This window comes from Lactuca virosa, chromosome 8 (assembly GCF_052849685.1).
Source record: "Lactuca virosa cultivar CGN04683 chromosome 8, Lactuca_virosa_CGN04683_v6, whole genome shotgun sequence".
NCBI lineage: Eukaryota > Viridiplantae > Streptophyta > Magnoliopsida > Asterales > Asteraceae > Lactuca > Lactuca virosa.
The window spans coordinates 207508122-207514262 of NC_136433.1; the positions used below are offsets into that span (position 1 = coordinate 207508122).

Below are 6141 nucleotides of genomic sequence, written 5' to 3' on the forward strand. Positions count from 1 at the left end.
CTGTTAAGGAATTGAAATCTATCAAGAATTGCAATCCAATTCCATATTCTGTTTGGTTAGCAGGAATGAAATTTGAATCCAATTCCATATTATGTTTGGTTGGCAGAAAATAGAACTGAAAAAATATAAAATGACAAATTTGCCCTTTTTGCTTATTTTTACTTTGTTTTATAACTTATATGTAAAAATATATTATATAAATTATAAAATTAGTAAATGATGGTAATGGTGGCAGTGATGTTGACGGTGGCAATAGTGGTGATGATGGTGACAAAGGTGATGGTGAGTAGTGGTTGAGGTGATGGCGGTAGTAATTGTGGTGATGGCGGTCATGAGTACTGGCGGAGGTGGTGGGTGGTGTAGTGGTGGAGGTGGTAATGTGATAGTAACGGTGGTGGTGATGAAGGTGGTGGCGAAGGTGGCGGTGATGGTGGCGGTGATGGTGACAGTGATAGTATGGTCGCGGTGGTGAGTGGTGAGTGGAGGTGGAAGGTAGTATGGTGGTGACGTTGGTGGTGGTGGGTGGTTGTAGCGGTGGTGGTAATGGTGGTGTGTAGCGGGTGATGACGACGGTGATGTGTGGTGGTAGAGGTGGTGGTGGTTGTGGCGGAGGTGGTGATAACAGTGGTGGTAGCGGTGGCAGTGGTCGATGGTGGTGGAGGTGACAGTGCTAGTAGGTGGAGGGTGGTGATAGCAGAGGTACCGATGGTGGTGATTGTGGGTGGCGGAGGAGGTGGTGGTGGTGGTGTGTCGCGGTGGTGGTGGGTGGTGGGTAGTGGTAATGGTGGCGACAGAAGGGTTACATATGTAGTGCTAAAAGTAAAATGGGTAATGTGGTAACATTCAACATTCTCACTTAAAAGGATTTTTAATTCCTTAAGTTTAGGAATCCAATTCCTTTTGAAAGCTTGAACCAAACAAAGGAAAGTGATGGAATTAAATTCCAATTCCTTCTAATTCCAATGGATTCCAACGAACCAAACGACACGTTAATGTGTTAAGGAACCCAATAGGGTTGGAGAATTCAGTTGGATTGTCATGATTAAATTACTATTTATATATTGATTAAATTATTGTTTAAAATCACCATATCTTTCTCCATGTATATGTATTTTCTGTTTGATCGTCTATCATTTCTTTCTCCATGCATGTCATCGAGGAGCTTCTTCTCTTCACCTGCTTGCCATAGCTTCTATCTTACGCTCCAGGTTAGCTGCTTGCGTCCTTTACACCGTCTTAACTAACCGCCTCAAGTTTAGTCACTCCCTCTTTTCACACGCCTTGGAGCCACATCCTGCTTCTTTCTTTGGTATCTACGTCGACTCCACACCGACCGTGCCTCCGTCATCTGGAGGTAAGCTGCTTGATTTCCTGCTTAAACTACTTCTCAGTCCTACATCAGGCTGACGTGACACTAGGATTCATAAACGGCGTCGTTTGGTGTTGATGAAAGCTACTTGCCTGCTTGTTTCCGTTTAGCGTGACCTCACGATGAGGTAGAAGACTTGGTAGTGGGTTTTCCTTCTTGTCGGTGACATTTCCCCCAAAATACTAAATCTAATTTAATGATGATTATTAGATGATTTCTTTAATTACATTTTCTTCTTTATCAATTTTCAGATGACAACGAAACAAGAATCGTTCTTCTACACAAGTACCTCATCCACCCTACGTTTGGGGAACTTATGTCTCACTTGTGATTTTCTTTCACAATTGCAATTTCTCTATGGTTCGAAGATTTTATCGGGTAAGAATGTCTGACACCATCATCTATCTCTCCATTTCCTCCTCCAATCGACACTTTCTTGAGTCAACTAGGCGTAGTCGGTGACGTTTGAAGAAACAATTTCGGGAGTTCTTCTCCGGTCGTTTGGTTTTGAACCGACTTTCTTCTTTCTTCCTTTTTAATTAATTTCATTATAAGGATGTCAAAGGACCAAGTATCTTTATCTTTACTATATTATTAAACATATTGCATGTTTCTTGAAAATTAAGAGGTACAATACATATTACCTCATGTACAATAGTATTAAGCTTATAATCACATCTTATACTTATTACACAGTATTACCTTTATCTTTTGCCCTAATCTCCTCTACAACAGCCACAATCATACCAAATCTCATCCGTCTCTATTTATCTCGACGTTAAGTCCCTAACTCCGACAACATCACACACAACCAGCGGACCACCACCTGTCTCCACCTTTTCTGTCACCGTTGTCCGCCACTTATGCCTTATGTCAAGACGAGTAACTCTAACCCTATCCCGCTGCCACGATCAACCACCTTTTCGTTCGATTCTTAGCAAACCACAGCGATCGGATACAAAATGGATCTGGAATTTGTGACTAGCATGCAATGATTTGGGGGAACGCTATCGGATACAAAATGGATCTGGAATTTGTGACTAGCATGCAACGATTTGGGGGAAACTCTGGTGTGTTGGTGTGTTCACTCTTATATGATTTGTTTTGTTGTATAACGAATATAAACTTGAATCGATTTATTTACTTCTATGTGCTATTTGACTTGATCGATTGTTATCAAAATCGTTATTGCCATTTTTCATTGTTTATTGATAGACTTAGTAATGGATTAGGGCATTTTTCATCTTTTGTTTTAGCTCCAGTCCAAGCTATGAATTTAAATCATGGAAAAATGAAGTATGATTGGTGGGGAAAACATTTGATCTGTATAAACTCATAGCCCTTAACTTTAGGCGAGCAAACGCTAATTATAGCAGTAAAAGTCTACTCATTTCATGGGCATGTCTTTGTTTTTTCGATGTGTTGTGTAAGTTATCTTAATACATTCTAAAAACTCTGTTCATTTCTCTGTATTCTATATTTGTGTCGAAATTGTTCATATATATAGTGAACTGATCTTTTATTAATCTGATTCATTTTAAAATCCATGAGTTAGAGTTGCTTGTGAAGGTTTGTGTGCGTGTATATAAGTAACATTTGCCTCATTTCTAGACATGTATGTTTATTGTCATATACTCATATTTATATGGGCAACAGTTTCTTTAAGGTCATGGGAAGATTTACTGATATTCATGTTTGTTGGGTTTTGATTACAGAATTAACCATGGTTGCTGGTAGGGTTGCTCATCCAGTGTTAAAAGGCCCAAGTGTGGTCAAGGAGTTAATCATTGGATCAGTGCTTGGGTTAGCTTGTGGTGGTTTGTGGAAAATGCATCACTGGAATGAGCAAAGAAAAACAAGGGCATTTTATGACCTTCTGGAGAAGGGCGAGATAAGTGTATTGGTTGTAGAAGAATGATATGTTTATGATCAAGTCTTTAAATCAGAGATGATACTCTGGATTTTTTCTTAAAAAAATAAGGTTTTGTATTGGGTTAGGTTCATCTTCGATTCTAAAATCCAATTATGTTGACTTCAGGTGCAAAAGATTCAGATATTAACTCCTAACATTGGAGTGGTATATAGGTATGTTTCATAATATCTATCAACATGAAATAACATGACACTAGACCAAGTAATGCTACTAAAAATGGTTTAACATTTATTTGGGTATAAAATATGAGTTTAATATGACAGATATATATGTGTGAAATCTGAAGATTCAGGAGTCTTAACATTTATTTGGGTAAAATATTGATTTCTCTGTTTTCGTACATAAACAATTGTGGTTTCTGTATTTTGTTGTTCAGTACATTGGCACGATATCATTGTGCTTGATCTACCCTGAACCTTCTAATCCTCAAGAGGTAACAAAATCCTTTGTATATTATCTTTGTTCATGTGATACATTGAATATTCATAATTAATGTTATGATTTATGTTAAGAGTAATCTTTTTTCATTATTTTCAACAGATTAGGCGTATAAGGAATGCATATGGGGATTGTTGTGGTAATCTTAGTTAACAAAGGCCTGTTTTTTATGGGGTTGAACTCTGGAAAACACAAAAGTGCATTGTTGTTTCAAGAAATATAGATCTCAAGGTCATTATTTATTTACTAATTTGCCCCCACTATCTTTTGTGTAAACCTGATCTGAGGAGGTTTGATTAGGTAGCGATTTGAAATTATTTTTATAATTGGCTTTTTTTATAAGAAGTTGATCGGAAAGGCCATTTTTATAAGTTGTTATTTGAGAGGAAAACTTAGGTGGAATTTGTCCCATTGTTCTATAATCTATGGACTGTAGCCATTGTTTTGTTCTTTTCGAATAGAAACCTTTAAGTGGTAGACGTCACGCTAACCATCTCTGCTTATTAATTGTGCAGTTAGATGCGGGTTGAACTCTAATTTTATTATCATTTAAATGGTAGAAGTTTCATTAAAAGGAGCATAGGTGATGTCTTTTACCCAAAAAAATTTAAACATTAAGAGGTCTATCAGCTATGTATTCTCAGGTTAACAAAAAAATATTCATAATTACGCAATTTCTAATTTTTTTTTACAGAGCATTTAAGAATTTTGTTAACAGAAAAGGGGACATTATGTCATTTTTGAACATTGCATCCATCCATGGAGGCTGCATTTCTGGGTCATCAAATTTTTATCACATGATGTTGTGGGTTTTTTTATTATTTTTTTAAATTTTGTAATGTAGTCATATTGTTGACTATTTGACTGTTTGTTAAATGTCTAAATTACCCTTTGAGTTTGTAGGCAAATTGTTGAGGTGGCTTATGTGGAGGATTTTGAGTCAATCAATGATATTGTGAAAATATCAGATTGTGAACAAATGACTCTTGATTTTGCTAAGAATCTTATGATGAAATGAAGAACTTTCAACACCGTTGCTGATATCATTACCGCAGCTCAGTGTGAATGGAATGCAAATATCATTACTGCAACTCAGTGTGAATGAAATGCAAATATTAGTGTATTGTCATAAAAATCCTAAAATTTACGTACATGTATTAGTTTGATGGCTGATAATACACTTGTTTTAAATAATTTTAGTACTCTCACCATCAGGAAATTGATGTGAAATTTGTTCGAAAGATGTTAAATCTTAGAACTATTTAATAATATTTTCAGTCATAAGTAACTATTTATTGTACATATTTTTATATTGTACCTAATTTTAATTAGGTTTGTAATTATTAGATAAATCTATTGTTCTTAGTTTAACTATTTACGGTACACATTTTATATTGGATTTGATTTTGATTAGGTTTATAATCTTATCGTATAGAATCTATTGTTTTTATTTACAAGTGTTCTTTTGAAAAATCGATGGATACGAATGATTGTGTGAGTGCATGTATCAATGCAAATTTGATAATAAATTAGCTTTTTTTGTTGTGTTTTTCAATGTAATTTGATAACATATTAGTTTCCTCTCTTTAAATTGATAACATATTAGTTTGCATTTTTAATTTTTGATTACTAATAGTTCATAATTTACTAGACAATATTTATATTTTAATATTAAATGTCTTTTATTTGTTGCATTTTTTTGGATTATGAAATTTTGTAAAATCAAACTATTCGTCCCTGAAAAACTATTCACCGTTACAAAAAAAATTTAAAAAGATGCATATTTCATTAATTCTTAGATGCTTCGAACGTCAAAGTTTTTATATGTATGCATTTTGTTTAAGAAATCAGTTTCAATTTAGTTCCTATGACGACCATCCAGTGTCTACTCCCTCCCCCTCCTCCTTCCGCACACACATACACACAATCTCTATAATCCAATCCATAATGTTTACTGATATTTGGCAATACATTGTGTCTTATTTTTAATATGAAATGCTTCTTAAAACAAAATAATCTTTGAATTGAAACTAATCTCTCTCTCTCTCTCTCTCTCTCTCTCTCTCTCTCTCTCTCTCTCTCTCTCTCTCTCTCTCTCTCTCTCTCTCTATATATATATATATATATATATATATATATATATATATATATATATATATATATATATATATATATATATATATATATATATCTTTAACCAGGTATGTGTGTGCATGTGTGTTTGTTTATGTGAACATGTACATGCAGAAGTTAAAAATATATCAGCTATGACCCTCTCTCCACACCCGTCAATATCTAGGTAATATCTACTCTAACTATTCTATTTCATACCCTTAATTAACATAACTTTTATTGATAATTATTTAGATGTAGTAAACTATTTGCGCAAAAAACACTAATC

The 6141-nt window shown here is 34.6% G+C and overlaps 1 pseudogene; it reads left to right on the forward strand.

Annotated features, from left to right (window-relative positions):
* The first annotated feature begins 3087 nt into the window (after positions 1 to 3087).
* On the forward strand, positions 3088 to 3287 carry LOC145134150 (cytochrome c oxidase subunit 5C-1 pseudogene; annotated as a pseudogene).
* The last annotated feature ends 2854 nt before the right edge of the window (positions 3288 to 6141 follow it).